The sequence below is a fragment of the Solanum pennellii genome, chromosome 1 (assembly GCF_001406875.1).
Source record: "Solanum pennellii chromosome 1, SPENNV200".
NCBI lineage: Eukaryota > Viridiplantae > Streptophyta > Magnoliopsida > Solanales > Solanaceae > Solanum > Solanum pennellii.
Genome location: NC_028637.1, coordinates 67,886,240 through 67,906,467, shown reverse-complemented (window position 1 = coordinate 67,906,467; position 20,228 = coordinate 67,886,240). Strand labels below are relative to the sequence as shown.

General features: G+C 34.5%; 1 pseudogene; it reads left to right on the top strand.

The window, feature by feature from the left end:
• Positions 1–445: 445 nt before the first annotated feature.
• LOC107001140 overlaps positions 446–20,228 on the top strand; it is a 27,259-nt pseudogene continuing 7,476 nt past the window's right edge.

Below are 20,228 nucleotides of genomic sequence, written 5' to 3'. Positions count from 1 at the left end.
AAAGATAAATAATTCTTGTTATGGGTAAAAATTAATTTAAATTGTTATAGATCTAGAGGTTGTGGGCGCCTTTAAAAAAATTTCTTAAAAACAATAACTTTAAAAATTGATTTTTTTTCAAAATTTATAACGTTTTTCAAAAGAAAGTTTGATTAAGTCTATTTTTTTAATCATACATCCAATGTACTTGGTAAATCGTTTGAGCTTCATCACCACAACAATAACTATTCTTGTTCTTTAATATATAAATTGATGGACAAACATCTTTTATTTTGACTTTGTATGTGTATGTATTCTAGAACTTTGATTAAATTCTTATTATATTACTTGACACATAAATATCATTACTTGCAAGCTTGATGTTTTTATATTTTTTTTAAAAAAAGCTTTTCTATTTCCATCTTACAAAAGATCTTTTTACTTGGTTTTTATTTTCTACTAGGATATGAATAACCAACACCAAATTTTTGTGGAGGAAGATGCAATGTTAATGGATAATTTAAAGGTATGATTTTGAAAAACATGTCTACTTATAAGGTGCTTCATTTTTTCTTATAAGCAATATACAATATTTTTTGATAGATACTTGAACAACTTTTTAATGATAATTGTGTTACGAATGAAAAATATTGTTCTTCTCTAGAGCTAAAATAATATAATCATTTCATGAACAACAATATATAAATAGTCATACAAATTAAAAGAGGTTAAATATTTGATGTTAAGTTTTGTTGTTGATTGTAGTGATTGATAGTGATGGTAGTAGATGATGGTAGTTGTGGGTTATTGATTGTAATAGTTAGAGTTGGTGAACAATGATGACGATGATTGATAAAGATGGAGTATGCAGTGAATGAATTGAATTAATGAACTATAATATTTCAGAAACTTTTTAATTGAAATGTTAAGTATATGAGATTTTGTTATCAAAACATTTATAACTATCAAGACTCAATAGATGGTTGCATCATAAAAAATTTAGTTAATGACTTAGGTTCAAACCTAAAAAGATAGAGATTTAGTTGTTTATATATGAATGATTAATGTTATATCTTTATTAATGCAAACATATGAGACATAAAAATTAATACTTGCTAGTAGCTACACACATGTACATATTTTTCTGTGTAGTGCAATATCATTAGTTAAATATGCATTATGTCAAAAATGATAAGTCTTCATAGACAACCTTTTTCTTATATATTTAATGCCTCGATTTTCCATAGTCTCAAGCAATGACATGACCAAACTATCTCAAATGATAACAATCATCATGGATCTAGTTACATAATATATGCTATTGATGAATACACATCTTTTTAAGCATTTCTTTTTTTATTTTTGTATCACTTTGATCACGTTCCTAAAATATTACTTGAAACATAGTAAGCGAATAGTTCATATCTTTTTTTAAAACCTTCTTCATCACTTCAAACAAGTTTTAAATTTAAAAAACTTTTAAGTATCTTTTTCATATTTGCAACATGGATATGGATAAGAAGGACAAAGATGATGATCAAGACGCAACGTTGCTGGAAGTTCCCATATCTTTACTTGAATCTCAAGAAACAAATGCTGATGTGTTGAGGTAAGCTTTAGAAATCCAATTACAAGGTGTTAGTTTTCGTTCTTTTCAAATATGCACAAAATATTTTGATGGAATCTACACTAAATAAGGTATTCCTTTTCCTTAGGATTACTAGGTAGATTAGGAATTGTAGTCAAAGCAGGAGACAAGCTACATGTTCCATTAGGATGAAACTATTTATCACGAATTTAGTAAGCATAAGACTTGCATGACCACGACCATCACGTATCTTCTTAAAAAGTGCATAAGATTGATCAACATTCATTTTTTTATTTTATATATTAGGTATTCTATCTCTTAGATTATCTTCTTAAAATGTTACTTGATATATCCACACAAATGTGTAGCAAGTGAGTAATTTTTATCTCTTTTAGAAAACCATGCATTATTTCACACAATTTTTTGTTTTTCTAAATATCTAACTAATTTTTTCTTATTGTCTTTTACCTTATGGATAAGCAATGAAAAGATGGTAATGATAAGGATGCAATATTAATGGAAGTTCCAACATATTTTATGACACATGATAAATTAATAGCCGATATTTTAGAGGTATGGTTTTTAAGAGTTTCTCCAATTATAAAGTTTTAGTTTATTTTCTTACAAGTCATTTACAAAAATATTTTGATGGATTCTTGAGTAACTTTTAATGCGAATCGTGTGATAAAATAAAGAACCATATTCCTCTATATATCTAAAATATATGACTTTTATTCAAACAACATTATTCAAATATGTCATACATCTAATAATAGTTTAAATATGTACTCTTTCCATTTCAATTTATATGATTTAGTTTCACTAAAAACAATTTTGGAAAGGCTTTGATATTTAGGTTCCACAATCATCCTTAAAAATATGAAGTTTTATACATAATAGTACCTTTTTGAATATTTTGCCAAATAAGGTAAAACCAACATGGTAAAAGGTAAATAGTCTAATTAAAAATTTTCAAATTAAGGACATATGTTATATTTTAAAACTGATTTAACAAAGTGTTCCATATATAATGCAACACATGGAAAATTGATCCTTTGATACTTAATTTTTGTTTTTAGCTTTAGATCATGACCAACGACACTAGCCTACAGTCTGAGTGTCTACGAATCAAAGCTATTATAGTAACCAAACAAAGGGTTAGGGTCATGTCCCAAGGGAGTAGTAGTGAGGGTAGTAGCTACTTAGAATTCCGTTCTATATAGTGATAGTTTAAGACATTTTCAAATATTAACACAATTAATTTGTGACACCAAATTGTCAATTATTGAAAGGGATTTTGTCACAAGTAGTAGAATATAAAAAATATAAAGGAAATCAAGTATGGTAGAGAGTTCTTGGGGTGTTATCTCTATATGTGAAGATAAAAGTGGTGGGTACATGATTTTGGTAGCTAATTAGGCAGGACGATGGTGACTAGGCTAAGCTTTAGGGGAATGCAAGTTCCTTCTTGAGAAACTTACACCATATCAAATGGTTTCCTCTCGGATACCCACTTGTCTAAACTATCTAGCCTACGCCTTATCCAAACTCGCTCTTTCAATAAGGGTTCTTGGGTATTGGACTAGGTCTCACCCTCTCGGGCATATCGATCCACTCCTTCGGAGATCAATCTAATGGTCTTAGTTTCACAACTTCTTCCTCTAGAAATCCAAAAGACATTTGTTTGTTTTGTTTTTAAAACTATAAACCCATAATTGCTAAATCACACCCCAAGATTAGGGGATCATTAGCCACATATCAAGTAATAATCAAATATGCTAAAAATGATAATGAAATCAAGTGGGTATTAGAGATTACACCTTAAAAGTAGCAAAGGTAGGTAAATGGAGAAGACCCACTTCCAAAATTAGAAGATGAACTTCTTTCGGCAAGCTTCCACAAAGCCCTCTCCAAATTTAGAGAGAACTTATGAAAAAATTTCTAAAATAAAATATCAAGTGTAAATTTGTATTACTCTCTAATTTACTATATCTAAATAATAAAAGAGGTCAACATTTATACACTTCAAAATTAAACTGGAAAATCTTTTTAGAGCAATTAGTCATTATACGCTGAATTTCCCTTTTTTGAGTTCATCGCCATTTGCACGATGCCTCCCTTATCAATGTGTTTTGGATCAATCTGCGGTAATATTCTGCTTCATAAAATTGATCGGCGAAGATTTTGCTGCTTCTTTTTGTCATCTTTTGATCCACTTCCTTCAGGGCTCACTTGCTATGACAGAAGGAAAAAACTTTTGTTTTGGCAGATCGCCAGAGTGTGCTTGGCGATGCACACCTTTGTATCTTCAGCTCTTTTTGTCCATTTTGTTTCCTTTTTACGCCTAAGTGTCCATGCTCCTACCAAATCCACAAATATCTAAAACTTAGGATTTTTTATCGTATATTGAGATAAAATAAATAATCAAGGACCTTATATGCATTAAATAAGGCCATAGATAAGTCCAATTTGAGGACTCATGAACACCCCCAACTTAATCTTTTGCTTGTCCTAGGATAAAATTAAGTTCATCCGTTTAAGAAAGATATCTCAAATAGTTCTACACAAAACTAAATCGCTAACACGCACAACAATACTCACATTACTCATGCATACCTCTGTTGTATAATCAAAGATTCAAGGTGTGACACACCATTACCAAAGATTCTCGAGCTCACAATACTGTCTACTAATGAAAGTTCATGCTCAACAAAAGTATCTACATGCCCTTACACAAAGAATGATTCCATTTTCATACATGTAGATTTATTAACTTAAGGTCATCAATCTGATGCAATACTCACACTCACAAAGAGGGGGCACAATGCATGTTTTCACCCATAGGATTGCCCTTATTTTCCAATTGACTTTCGTTTCATTCACTAAAGATTAAAAATGTCTTTCTAAGAAATTTAATGGGGGCTGAGTACAAAGGTATGGTCATTTAGGCTCGGTGGATTTTTTCTCAATGAGATGTGAATTTCTCAACACATCCCCTTTCTTAATTGATGAATCCTTAGTCAAGTGCCTTTAAGTCATTGTTTCATTCTTCTCCGTGGATTGGTTGGAAATCTGATTTCTTTTTGTGCTATTATTTCACAACCTTCTTATTCATTCTTCTCTTTTTGTTTCCTTTTTTCATGTATGAAGGGTTTCCTTTCTACGCAATACCATGGGTTTGTGAGACTTTTCCTGCACTTCTTGACTTTTCCTTTCCCTTCTTACCACACCCCCAACTTAGGCTTTGACCTATGTTGGCTATTCACTTATATCACATATCAAGTGGATTATACGTGATGGATACCATAAGGTCTTGATTTCATAAATTTTTTCCAAAGAAGCGGTAAGGCCCAAAGGGTGTTCAACTGAGTTTCACACGCTCACGGTGTACGCCACAAAAGAGGTATATGTCAAAGTTGGCTTAGACTCTTTGATTATAGCCTAAGATCATCTCAAGAGGACACCTTTCCAAATAAATCAGCCTAACTAATTGGGCAAATTCTACGTTTATTCATCAAAGGTTCAAATTAAGCTCATCACACAAGACATTGACACTTAGGTAAAATAAGACAACACACTTTTGCTGGTGTACAATGGTCATTTCAAAAGAATGAATTCAATAATTGGTTAATGACTGCGAGATGCTAAGAGTTGACATATTTTCTATGTAACTTCATTCATTTTTGTGGTACCCGCACATTCATGTTTGTTCGATTGAGAGCACCTTTTAAGTTATCGGTATGATTTAAACCAACACTTAAATTTGTACAAAAACAACAACTTTCATCACAAGAGGGGGCAAAATTTTCGAAAGTGAATTTTTTGGAAGGGTCAAAATTATTTTGAAATTAAGACCCCAAAAAGCGAGCCATAAGCTCAACAATCCACAAATATAAGATTTTAAAACACAATTTTAAAAACACAACCCATCCCAAAACATGCAAAAATTCAGCTTAACAAAACAAGGTGGGCCTCACCCTACCACAATAATAAGCATTTGTCCTCAAGTGCAGTTCATATGATACACAGAAGTTAATGCAAAGTTATATGGAAGAGAGAGTAAGGAAAGAAATGATGTTCAAGTTGTTTTTTCCGTGTGTTGCTGTGTTTCCCCCTATTGAATATAGCAAGGTGTTTACTCCTGATAGAAACTAGTACTGCTGCAGCTATCAAGATTTATTCTATCTCATTGTTTCCTTGTCAGCAGTATCAGGTGTGTCCTCAGGGATGTAGCTTTTTTCAGAGTCCATGTTCATGTTTATTCAATCGCTGAGACATAAGGATGGACTTCACCTACTCCATTTACGTTTATCTTATCAGTGGTTCTTTGGTTATGTTCGCACACACCCATTCTTGCATGAAGTTCATCAATAGTTGTTTTTAGTGGTATATCAATAGTAGTCAGATCAATCTCGATCATTCCTACAATAGATGTTTCTAGGGCAACTATTCGATGATACGCACTCTGAGCAAGTTCTACTATTCTGTAAAGCATAGCTTGTGTGACATAAACCTGACGTGTGATGATAGCGGTAAGTTTATTTCTAATCATAGTAGGAATTGTCCATGCTGTATTAGTTGGATGGGCTTTTGAAACTGTTCCCTTTAAGAGGTTCTCTTACAGATCCTTAAGGTATTTTGCTTCGATCCTTCTAATGTCGGTGAATGATGTAGGAGTGAGTAACATATTCCTTTGAGCTTCTTTAGGCACTTGAGTTGTTTGCACAATTTAGTGTTCAGTACCGGGAAAGAAAGTGATGTTTTGCATCATTTTAAGATCATGAGGATCTCGAAATTTATGATCTCCCCCAAATTGAGTTGAATTATGTCATTAAAGCATCCTAGGCATGCGACCCTTGCAGGCTGTCTGATAGATTCATTTTGTGAAGGCATGATTGTGCTACTGATAAAACCAAAACCAATATCGAGCTACTACATTTAGTCTTTCTTTTCAATTGTTGTGCTAGCCCTTAGGGTATCATATGAAATTAGGGGAGCTAACCAATCTTTCATGTTATCCAATGATATTGCTTTGGATAGGTGTTTGCATGCTTCCTCCATGTGTTTAGGACGACCTAAGATAACATTAATACTGTCGGGATCATACTGGAAAGACGTCCCCCATACTAATACATAATTGATTGGCTTAACTATTGCTACATGTTTCATTCCCGATTGCATCAGAGATTAATATGATGTGTAACACTCCCGAACCAGACGTGGATTGTATGAGCCACGCGACTTAGTGAAAACCTGGAAGTGATGACACCTCTGTGTGCTCATGATTTGAGGATATATATCAATCACCTCATCTATGGATAAGATCTTTCTTCAAGAATAATTCTGAACGCATCATCCTTTACCCTATTTAATGAATTTGGTTGGGGAATCGGGATATCTTTGCCATTTCTACTTGAAGAAAGTATCTTCATTTTTCCTCTCTCTGTGCATATCCGTGTATTTATGTACCCCCAGTTGCTTTTCCTTAAGGAGGTGTTAGTTTTTCTATGACTTTAGATTTGTCTATACCTGCAATCATAACAAAATTCAGATGTTGTTAGTAGGATTCAACTGGGGTTTGGTTGATATGTAAACAAAATCTGTTTGGGGAACTATATATAATATTCAGCGACTCAAACTCTCTACGCCGACTGTTAAACGCATTCTATGTGCAGACTGGGGCCATTTACAACTCAATCAGTTTTAATGACCACCGAGTGTGCCGGTAGGCCATATCTGGCTCGCCACACTAGCTGATGCTCTATTTGTAATTTTAGTTTCCAATAATCGACCTCTTAACCCTGCAAGGAGAATTTACAAAATTCTCTACTCAACGGCTAGTTCTGTCAACATAACTGACGCCTAGGGTATTCATTTTTCTATCATTCCCATATCAGATAGTTTAGCATACCTTACTTGCGAAAAACATATCTCCAGATAGAAAATATCATAATTGAAGGAGGGTCATGTAGAACAAATCTTTGCTACTGATTTGATGAAAATATAGGCGATAAGCGGCAGATAGATGTAGATTCAAGCAATAATAACTCTACTTCAAATACTTATGAGATACCACATTTTTGTAAAGACTAAAATCCAGAATGGGAGTAATGTAAAATTTGTGGAGAATTAAAGGCAGCGATTTTATACAACATTTTCATATCTCATTCCTTTGGTGACGTAAGTTGAATCTCTCCTCATCTACATGGCGATACGCCAAGCGATTTTAATTTTTTGGCTGAGTCGTACAAAACCTCCATCTTATTTGAAGAGTTAAAAAGTGGATATTATCTCAATCAACAATCAAGTTGGCTCTTTGCCAACATAATTTGTGTGCCTCAAACCGATTCCTTCAGAAGCCCTCCACTCATGAATCTACAAAATCAAAACACCCTTAATTTAAATAAGATTTTTAAAATACTTGAAGGGTTTTGGGTTGCCTCCCAAACAACGCCTTAGTTAACGTTATGGCACGACGTCAATCAACCTTTATTCTTCTTCTTCGAGTTCATTCATGGTGTAGTTAGGCGAGCCTCTCGCGAATGGTGGATTACTACATGGTATCAACTCAATAATTTGATCATCTTGATGTTCAATGATTATAGGTTTTGGGTTGTTGTGTCAAACAACATTTCTTTGTTATTTTTGAGCTCATTCAACATTTAATCTTGTTTTTGTAGGTACTTAAGTCGCATGGATAGATTGTCTACTTAAGCTACAAGTTAATCCCACTCGTAGTTTTCTTAATTTCTTTTATAAGTTCTAGCTATATTATCAAGGGTTTTGGCTACCACTTCGTAGGGGTGAAGGAGTATACCGTCCGGTAAGTGTTGATCGATGATACTTCTAGTTTCGATCCTAATACCTTTGTATAAGCATTATAGTAAAGCCTTCTTGGTCATCCCCTGAAATGGGCATGGTTCTAATACTTTTTGAAACTACAACCACATTTCCCCAAGAGTCTCATCCTCTACATGCTTAAAGGTATGAGGTATTCCCTTAGGTTTAACACATTCTATGTGAAGTCTGCAATTGTTTTCCATTCTTGTAACTATGCATAATTACTCAATCACACAAAATAATGAACCACAAAATTAAAAAAATTTAGTAAAAGCTAAGTTACAAAGAACTAAAAACTATAAGTAACTACATTTTTACGCGATAACAGTCCCTGGCAGTGGCTCCATTTTTGTTCTTTCATGCTTTGTTTTTTTTTAGATTTAGCTTGTGATAAATGACACTAGTGTATAGTCTGAGTGTCTCCAAATCGAAGCTAGTATAGTAACCCAACAAAGGGTTGGGGTCGTATCCCATGGAGTGGTAGTGAAAGTAGTAACTACTTAGAGTTTCGTTCTAAATAGTGATAAATTAGGACATTTTCTAATACAAAAACAAACAAATTTAATTTGTGACACCAATGTGTCAAATATTGATAAGGGGTTTTGTCACAAGTAATAGAATAGCAAAAAATAAAAAGAAAAATAAAATATGAGAGAGAGTTCTTGGGGGTGATCGCTGCATGAGAAGATAAAAGTGGTGGGCGTATGCTTTAGGTAGCTAATTTCGCAAGGCAATGGTGATTAGCCTATACTTTTGGTGAAAGTAAGTTCCTTCTGAGGAAATTTAGCTCATATCAAGTGGGTTCCTCTCAGAGACCCACTCGTCTAAACTATCCATCCTACGCCTTATCCGCACTCTCTCTCTCTACGGGAGTTCTTGAATATGGGACTAGGGCTTACCCTCTCTCACTGAACCACATGTCAACCCACTACTTTGGAGATCAGTCTAGTGGTCATAGTTTCACGATCTCTCTGTCGAGTAAGCCGAAAACACATGGGAAGTTTTGTATTTACAATTACAAACCTATTAGGTTAAACAACAACCACTAGGTGAAATCAAAATTAAAATGCAATCTAAGCTACAATCTAGCAGGACCCAACAAATTAATCAACCCATAATTCTAAGTGACACCCCAAAAATGAGGTTTTTTAGCCACACATCAAGCAATAATAAAATATACTTAAAATGATAAAGATATCAAGTGGGTGTAAAACATTTAATACTAAAAGTAGAAAAAAAAGTAAATGAAGAAGACCCACTTCCAAAAATAGGAAGAAGAACTTCTTTCTTCAAGCTTCCACAAAACCCTCTTCAAACTTGAGAGAAACCATAAGAAGAAAGTTTCTAAAATAAAATATCAAGTGTAAAATTGTTTTACTCTCTAATTTAATTTATCATAATTAAAGCGTTCAATATTTATAGACTTCAAAATTTTGCTGGACTCTTTTCAGCGTAGTTAGTCGTGATTCGTCGAATGATTCAGCGAATTGCCTTCGTTTAGTTCGTCACCGGTTGCATGATGCCTTCCTTGTCCCTGTGTTCTTGATCGGTGGGCGATAATCTTCTTTTTCGCCAAACTGATTAGCGAAGCCCCAATTCATGGCTCACTTGCTGTAACATAAGTCGATACTTTGCTATTCGACGGATCACTAAGTGTGCTTGGCGATGCGCACCTTTGCATCTTCAACTCTTTTTCTCCATTTTTCTTTCATTTTGCTCTTAAGTGTCCATGCTCCTACCAAATCCACAAATACGTGAAACTTAGGTGTTTTATAAGATATCGAGATAAAATAAACAATCGAGGATACTATTTGCATTACAATAAGACCCTAGATGAATCTAATTTAAGGACTCGTCAAGTATATGACTAATTATATTTTAAATAATACTTCTAAACATTATTTAATAAGCCTAAGTTCTATTTTACAATTGTGCGATTTCTTAGTTAAGCCCTAAATTCATGTAAACAATTTTAAGTTTTTAAAGATAATTTTAATCCATATAACATTATTTATTTTTGTGAGAATATAGAGGAATAACTAGCACACAACACAAACAAATAACAGGGAACAAAAAATAATATAAGGATTTAATTAAGTTCAACTCGGCCTAATCCTCGAAGAAGAAAGCAAGGGATTTCTCCACGATGAAATAAAAGAAGAAGTGTTTTCGTTACATTTTTCTCAAGCCATTAGGACTACATTGTGTCATGTACGATGCTTTTATAATCCCCAACTGTATCTCTCTATATAGATTTCAGTTGTCCCAGACCTGTAAGGAAAAAGTTCTCCAAATCCAAGAAGGAAAATATATTAAGTTCCAAATCTATTTGGTCAAAAGGTTTTCTAAACCAAAAGGGATTATTAAAATACTACACCAAGAAAAAATTCATCACACAATGAACAGTTATTATAGAATTGATGCCTATGATGCGTGAAGAATGTTTTTATTTTTCAGAGTTAATTTGTTTTCAAGTATTAAAAATATAACAATATCTTTTTTTTCAAATTCAAATAATACATTACTTAAAAATTAGTATGGTATGACCTCGGTACAAAACCCGTGTGGTTATGAAGGAAATAAAACATATATCATTAATTAAACTCACCACATATGGAAGTCTTTTGAACTCTTTACTTCCATGCAATAAATAATAGATTAATTGACAACCATGTGATATAAAATGATAATATGAAATCAAGTTAAAGCTTTGTCTCTACTTGGAATTTAGTTTTTTTAAATTGTTTTCTTGGCATACAATATAATACTTCCATAAGTTATGACAACTATCAAATGTATCCCAATTTTTTATTTTTACAATCGTACCAAATAAAACAAACTTTGGGACAAAACTTAAAAGAACAATACAATATAAAAAATTTATTATAAAAAATACAATATTTATTGTTCAAAGTTTATTTTGTTCAATGAAAAGGTAATTGTTAGAATCTATGCATCCATTTATCAGTCAATGGACCAGGTCCCTTGACACAAAACCAAATATGAACAGAAAGTAAATGCAATTTAACAACACAACAATTTTACGTGGAAACCTCCTTGCTTAAGGGAGTAAAACCGCGACCTGTCTCACAGAATTTTCAAAACTATTTCACTAATCTTCGTAAGAAAAAGTAAAACTAGTTACACAAATATGAGAAAAAGTTTTTAATCTCACAATCAAGCAATAACTCCATTGCTTGATAATCCTAAGTAGAAGTTATTCTACCTACTAAGCTATCTCTCTAGACAACTTAGAACTTCAACACCCACCACAGTGATTCCTTTATATATTTAGGAACAATTTACAATGTAAGACCACAAGAATATATTATCAAACAACTACACGATATGCACCCGAGTTTTCAGTTGTTATAGATTTATTCTTCACTTTGATTCTCTATAGCCTTTGTAAATGTTCTTGAGAGTACTTTTTCAAGTTGCAAAAACTAAAGAATAATGTTAAGATAAGTGACATTCTATCGACAAGTCCCTTTCCTTAAACTCTTGCCGTTTGTTGGAAATGTCTGACTTTTCTGACGCCGTTGGGAAATGTGTACCCACTTTCTGTACCTTCTCCAGCTGGCAGTCAAAAGGCCATTCATGTTGAGAACCTAGTACCTTTCCAATGTCCCTCAGTTTGTCACATCATCAAAACTTACAAAGAAAATTTTCCCCCTTTTTGATGATGACAAACAATACGCCAGACACCACTCCAGCTTCATAACAAGTTCCCCGTGAGTTACTATTCCCCCTCACAAACATGTACAGCTACAACTTATCAGTTAAAATTCCCCCTTTTGACATTATAAAAAAGCGATACAGTAAACCAATAGTATCAACAATAATATCATAGTAGACCAAAGCTTGATAGCAATCAAACACAAAGGAAAGCATTCACAAGAGATAGTAGCTAGAAAAGTAGGGGAATAATATAAATAGCATTTCAAGATAAACATTTAATACATTAATAGAAAACTGAGAATCCAATAACAAAAATACAAGCCACACAAGGATGACACATAAAACGATTGGGACAGACTAAGAAGGGGGACGCTTATGAGAGAGAGACTTAATAATGAGAATGAGTCTATCATTTGCAGCATCATTATCCTTTATTGCCTTTTCTTGCAAAGCAATAACCTTGGCCCTTAGCTCTGCATTTTTCCTTTCCAGGGCTTGAACCACAGAAGTACCAGGTCCCTCTGTCTATGCACTGAGCAGCTCAGCTTTGAGAATAACAATTTCAACATCTTTTCCACTCAATCGCATAGTTAATTCTTCAACTTCATGCTTGAGTTTGTCCTGGTCTTCTATGAATTGAGTCATTTTGCTCTTGGTATTTCCTTTCCCTTCAATGAACTCACATTCAACCAGAGTATTCTCTGAAAAAGCTTGTTTCACTGTACCAGCCTTGCCAACGCTAAATGGAATGTAAAAGTATTTAAATACTTCAGTGAGAAAGTATAAATATCCCATTCCATGTACTCCTTTCCTCTCAATGACAGTCTTGTACATATGTTCAAGCATGATCCCTGGAAGATTCAGAGGTTCAAATTTGCACAACAACTCCATCACATACAAATCAGTAGATGTAGTTGAGCTCCTCTTTTCAGTTCGAGGAAGTAGAGTTTTGTTGACAAACTCAAAAAGCAACTGATACTCACTTTTCATCACCTTCTTAAAAACCCCTGCACACTTTGTTGTGGTAAGCTTCGAGACCAATGCCACAAACTCAGTCGAACATGTTTTCCCAATCACAGACCTAGTGCCATCTCGAGGTACCTTAAGAATTTTCCCCAACAAAAACTCATCCAGATGCAGTGCAATATCATTCACTATGGTATGGACACTTCCATATTCCTGAAATTGAATGTTGTAGTAAAATTCATGAACTTCCTCTTCATGAAGAATGGGAGATTTTTGGTTGAAGAGATGCATCCATGACTGAATCTCCACCATGTCATGAAGAGAGTCCATTCCAGGAAGGTTGATTATTACCATGTCAAAAACCCTCCCAGCCAGCACAGACTGCTTTCTCAAGTTGTCAACAGTTTCTTGTTTGTTGACCTCCTTCAACTTTTCTTTGGGTACCAGGTCCCTGTGATCTTTTCTTTTTTCCTTTAGAACTCTCCCTCGTGGATTTTATTTTCTCAACCTTTTTGGGATCTCTTGACTTTGTTTTTCTTGATTTCTTCTTCCTGTTCCTCTTTTTTGTCTCTTTAGCAGACACCTCTATGACACCAGATTCAGACATTTTTAAAATTTGACACTTTGAATGTTCTGGCACTCCTGATTTCTGCTCTAGACCTTGCACTAGTTTTCAAAGCGTCAACTAGCAACTTCCTAGCATCAGATCTAGTAGTAGGTCTCCTTCCTGGCACTTCTTCCACTACCTTTTCTTTTCCCTTTCTTGATACACTAACATCTCTCCTTTCAACCTTCCATTGAATAGATTCACCATAACTGGCAGAATCACAGGAGTTAGAAGATGGATACCTCTCAAAATCTTGAGTTTTATCAAAAATTGGTTGAGTCTCTCTGATCTCTTTGCCTTGAATAGGTTCATTTTGTTCGACCCTGACTTCCTCTCTCATCATTGCAAGACTTTCAATCACCAGCTCTTCACTTACAGAAAGAATGTTTGACTTAGAAGATTTATTTCTTGGCAAATCTCCTTTAAACAAAGCATCTGAAAGCATTTTATGATGAGGACCAGGTCTAGTAGGGACACTAGAGCTGTTCAGATCTATGGAATGAAACGGATTTTCAGGAATATCTTGGGAAGAACTTGAAAGAATATTAGACCTAGACTCTACTGCTGAAGGAGAATAAAAGGCAATAGGTTCAAACTCACTAAGGGTTGTAAGAATTTGCTTAGAGGTGGATGAAGGATCAGACATTTTGTCACGAAGAAGAGAAGAGTGACAATTTTAGAAGAAAAAGAAAAACGGATAAAAATAGATTTCGTCTTTTCTCTTGTTTCCCTTTTCTTTTATAGTGGAGGAATACTGCAAGACAGATTAAGAATTAAAAGGAAAGAATAAAAGTTTAAAAAGAATTGAAACGGTGACAGGTCCCTTGATTTGATGCGTCGCTTGAAAAATAAGCGATGGGACTAACGGTTAGACTGACCCATGACAGACACGTGGCTATATCAACGGTCACTTTATTTCAGTTTAAAATTAATGTAAAAATGCTAACCTTGACTGGGACCAGGTCCCATAACACAACTTTATCATCATTCCTCAACTGTTCTAGCCATGTATACCTATAATAGGTACCAAAATGATCTAATCCAGATAATATATTATTGTCACAAAGGATACCTGCATTGCAATTTTAGCCATTAAAGGAATTCAACTATTGAGTATCTGGAAATCAGTGCGAGGTCATCATGCCCAACTTCAACCTATTACTTTCAAATTGATCTTTGTTAGGTGCCTTGGTGAAGATATCTGCAATTTGTTCCTCTGTTGGACAATATGTAAGCACAATATTCCCTTTTTCAACATTATCTCTAAGAAAATGATGTCTAACATCAATGTTCTTAGTTCTCTTGTGTTGAACTGGATTTATCCCCATACTAACTGCCCTAGTATTGTCGCACATAAGAGGAATATCCTTGATTATTACACCAAAATCCTCTAAATGTTGCTTGATCCATAATAGTTGTGAACAATATGCAGCAGCTGCTACATATTTAGCTTCAACTATTGAAAGACCTACAAAATTATGTTTCTTATTTCCCCAAGAAATGAGTGAAGATCCAAGGAAATGAGACATTCCAGAAATACTCTTCCTGTCAACTTGATAACCAGCAACCAACATCTGCAAAACCAACAAGATCAAAGGTGTCACCTGCTTGATAGAAAAGGACCAGGTCCCCTGTCTTCTTCAAGTATCTTGGAATACGTTTTGCAACCTTCAAATGTGAAACACGAGGACATGCTTGGAATCTAGCACATATTCCAACACTATATACAATATCTGGTCTGCTAGCAGTCAGATACAACAAGGACCCAATGATTCCACTATACATGGTTTGATTCACAAGACAATCAGATTCATCTGCTATAAGCTTGGAGTTTGTTCCCATAGGAGTATCAATAGGTTTAGAATCAAACATATTGAATTTCTTCAACAGCTCCTTAATGTACTTTTCGAGACTGATTGAGATTCCATTTGATGATTGCTTGATTTGTAGTCCTAGGAAGAATGGCAATTCACCCATCATGCTCATCTCAAATTCCTTTCCCATTATTGATGAAAATTCTTCACACAGATGCTCTGATGTAGCTCCAAAAATTAAGTCATCACATAGACCTGAATAATAAGCAGTTCTTGTTCTCTTTTTAATCCGAACAAGGTATTGTCTATTTTTCCTATTTTGAACCCATTTTTCAACAGAAACTTTGACAGCCTTTCATGCCAAGCTCTAGGGGCTTGTTTCAAACCATATAGAGCCTTATTAAATCTGAACACATGATCCGGTAGCTCAGCATCTTCAAACCCATGAGGTTGTTTAACAAACACCTCCTCTTTAAGGTCTCCATTTAGAAACACATGTTTGACATCCATTTGATACAGCTTGAATCCCATGAATACAGCAAAAGGTATTACAATTCTGATTGTCTCCATCCTTGCAACAGGTGCAAAAGTTTCATCATAGTCTATTCCTTCCTCCTGATTGTATCCTTGCACAACTAATCTGGATTTGTTTCTAGTAATCAAACCATTTTCATCAAGCTTGTTTCTGAAAACCCATCTGGTTCCTATCACTGTTTTGCCAACAGGTCGAGGAACCAGGCACCACACCTTACTTCTTTCAAACTGATGATGTTCTTCTTGCATCGAATTGATCCAATTTGCATCACCTAGTTCCTCTTTCACATTCGTAGGCTCAATTGAAAATATGAACGCTGAGAATGCAACTAGATTCCTTGTTTTTGATCTAGTGTGAATTCCAGATTCAAGGGTGAGATAAGATTATCAAGTGTATGTGATGAACTATGTTTCCATCCTGGTCTCAAAATTGACTGGTATAGATGATCGGCATGTTCTTCTTCTTCAAGGAGCCCTTCATATTCTAGAGAGTTTGAGGTATTCTGATTGTAGTTAAGAATTGTACCAGGTCCCTCATCACACTTTTCAACTTCATCAGTCTTTTCGGATAGACTGTGATTATCATTATCATTGTCATTCCTCAACTGATCATTTTCATGAGCTTCACTTCCTTCAATTTTATGTGAATTAAACAGCTTAATCAACTCATCTTCATCATTTCATGCATCACTTTTCAAACTTCCATCTTCATCAAACACAGCATGAATACTTTTTTCAATACATCGAGTTCTTTTGTTGAAAATTCTGTATGCTTTACATGATGAAGCATATCCAACAAACACTCCTTCATCACTTCTAGGATCAAATTTTCCCAAATCATCTTTTCCATTGTTCAGCAAAAAACATTTGCAACCAAAATCCCTAAGATAACTCAACATAGGTTTTCTATTGTTCAGCAACTCATAGGGAGTCTTATTCAATAAGGACCTTGTCAGACATCTGTTAGTAACATGACATGCTGTGTTGACAGCTTCAACCTAGAAGCTTTGAGGAAGATTTGACTCAATAATCATGGTTCTAGCAATGTTCACCAAGGTTCTATTTTTCCTTTCCACTACTCCATTTTTTTGAGGAGTTCTTGGAGAAGAAAAATTATGACTAGCACCATTCTCCATGCAGAATTGATCAAGTTTTGAGTTTTCAAACTCAGTTCTATCATTAGATCAAATTCTGACAATCACTTGATTCAATTTTGTTTGAATCATTTTGAAGAACACTACCAATTCTTCGGGTGTTTCTGCTTTTGATCTTAGGAATCTTGTCAATGTGTACCTTGAGTAATCATCAACTATCACCAGAATGTATTTCTTTTCATTTCTACTTTGAACCTTCAAAGGTCCACATAAATCAATGTGTGGCAGCTCCTGTACTCGTGATGATGTTACTTGCTTCTTTGACTTGAAGGATGATCTGATTTGTTTTCCTTTGACACAGGCTTCACATATTTTATTTTCACAGAACTTCAACTTTGGCAAACCTAGGACCAGGTCCTTAGAAATCAGTTTATTTAATAAAGATGAGATCACATGCCCTAGTCTTCGATGCCACAGATCAACATTTTCATTTTTAGCACTAAGACATGTCAGATCATCTCCATGAGATGTTTGTAAGTTAGCCGCATACATGTTTTTACTTCTAAAGGTAGTAAGAATTACTTTCTTTGTGGTTAGATTAACCACAATGCACTTCTCAGACGTAAACTTCACTTCATTTCCCTTGTCACAAATTTTAGATACACTCAAAAGACTGTACTTCAATCCACTTACATGATACACATTATCAATTGATTCTCCAAGAGATTTTCCCACTTTACCAACTCCCAAAATATACCCCTTCTTTCCATTACCAAAAGAGACACCTCCTCCCTGAAGTATCTAGAGTGAGAGGAAATTTTTGATATCACCAGTCATATGTTTTGAGCATCCACTATCAATATACAAACATTGACTGATGCTCCTCTCACTCACCTGCAACAAGAATCACTTGTTAGGCTTGGGAACCCATTTCAATTTGATTTCCCTGAAGGCAGACAAGGAAGTGATCTGATTGTTCCTTGTCCAATGGGGTAGTTTTTGAATCATTTTGACAAATGATTTTGGAGCAGAATCAGATCCTTTCGTTGAAAACCTTTTAGTTGAAAATTGTTTTGGGGGACCAGGTCTCTCTTTTGATACTCTTTGCTTCTCTGTATACTTAGAGAGTCTTTCATGAGACTTTCTCCAGGCAGTACACTCTTTTTTAACTGCCTATTTTTACCACAATGAAGACAAAGCAAATTGTCAAACACAAAAAAATATTTGCTGTGAGGATTAAAAGGAGGAGTAATATTCAAACTTCCTAGACCCTTCTTATTGAAATTACTCTGATTTGTTACATTAGACCGCATCTTAGAAGATTTTGTCCACTTAAGAGATTTTTCAAGTTCTTCTTTAAGTTTGACAATATCTCTTTCTAAGTTGTTGCTCTTCTCCAAAGCCAACCAAAGATTTGTATCCGATGTTTTCAGTTTTTCTTCAATTTCAATTTGTATACTATTTGACCTTCCATTTTGCTTTTCAGCTTCTTCATTTATCTGATGCAACTGTTTTTTAAGTTCAGTCTTGTAAGATTCCAGAGAAGTCGTTTTATCTTCCATTTTCAACATTTTCTCTTCCATTTTATCTTTGTTTTCAGTTAAACTATCAAGCTCAACATTCATAATGTCTCTTTCAAAAGTTAACTAAATTACTGAATCAATCATAACATTTGCTAATGTTCTCAATTTTTTAAGAGAATAAGTATTAAGGTCATGTTTATGTCCTCCTCTTCTTCATTTTCTGAATAATCCATGAAAGCAAACATCTTATTGAATATGGTTTCCTCTTCATGAACCACCACCATTGACACATCATTTGGTTCATCAGGATCTTCTGAGTCACTTGAGGAGTCTCACAATGCAGCAAGAGCCTTCTTGACCACATAATCAGCAGCAACTTTCTGAAACATTTTTATTGAGTACCAGGTCCCTTCTCTTCTCTTTATCACCTCTCGATTTTTGATATTCTTTATTTTCAGCCTCGAGTAAAGGACACTCTCTTATAAAGTGCCCAGCTTTTCCACATTTGTAACATGTATCATTTTGAGTGGCAGTTCGTGGAACATTTGCTCCCCTTTTAAAACCTTTGTTCTTTCGCACAATCTTTTGAAATCTATTGATGAGATAAGCCATATCATCATCACTAGAGTCCTCTTCAGATTTGTATTTCAGCATCAAAGACTTATCCTTTTTAACTTCATTCTTTGACTGATCATGATTACGATTCATCTCATGAGTCTTTAGATTTCCAATGAGAGCATCCATTGTTAACACTTTGAGATCTTTTGCTTCAGTAATAGCATCAACCTTACTTTCCCAAGAGTTGGGAAGGATTCGAAGCACTTTCCTAACTTGCTTGCTCATACTGATAGGTTCTCCAAGGCTTCTCAACTTATTTATGATTGATGACAATTTAGTGAACATCTCATGAATAGTTTCACCTTCTTTCATTTTGAAAATTTCATACAAAGAAGTGAGCATATCAATCTTTGACACTTTTACTTGTTCAGTTCCCTCATGAGATGTTTTTAAGCAATCCCAGATCTCTTTTGCAGACGCACAGGCTGAGACACGATTAAACTCACCTTGCCCTATCCCACAGACAAGAACTGTCTTTGCCTTGTTACCTTTTTCGATCTTCTTCCTATCAGCTTAATCATATTTTTGTCTAGGCTTAGAAACAAGCCTAGTTTTTTCTCCATCTTTCTCTGCAATCATTGGGATAAATGTTCAATCTAAGACAATATCCCATAGATCACTCTCTTCAGCCATAAGAAAATCATGCATTCTGACTTTCCACCAACTGTAAAAGTGTCCATTGAAACGAAAAGGTCTAGTTGAAGACTAACCTTCTTCTAGATTAAGTGGAGCAGCCATTCTAGAACATATGTCACTTTCTTGGTGTTAACAAGGTAAAAATTCCCTGCTCTGATACTACTTGTAAGAATCAATGCGTCCACTTCTCAGTCAATGGACCAGGTCCCTTGACACAAAACCAAATATGAACAGAAAGTAAATGAAATTTAACAACACAACAATTTTACATGGAAACCTTCTTGCTTAAGGGAGTAAAACCACGACCTGTCTCACAGGATTTTCACAACTATTTCACTAATCTTCGTA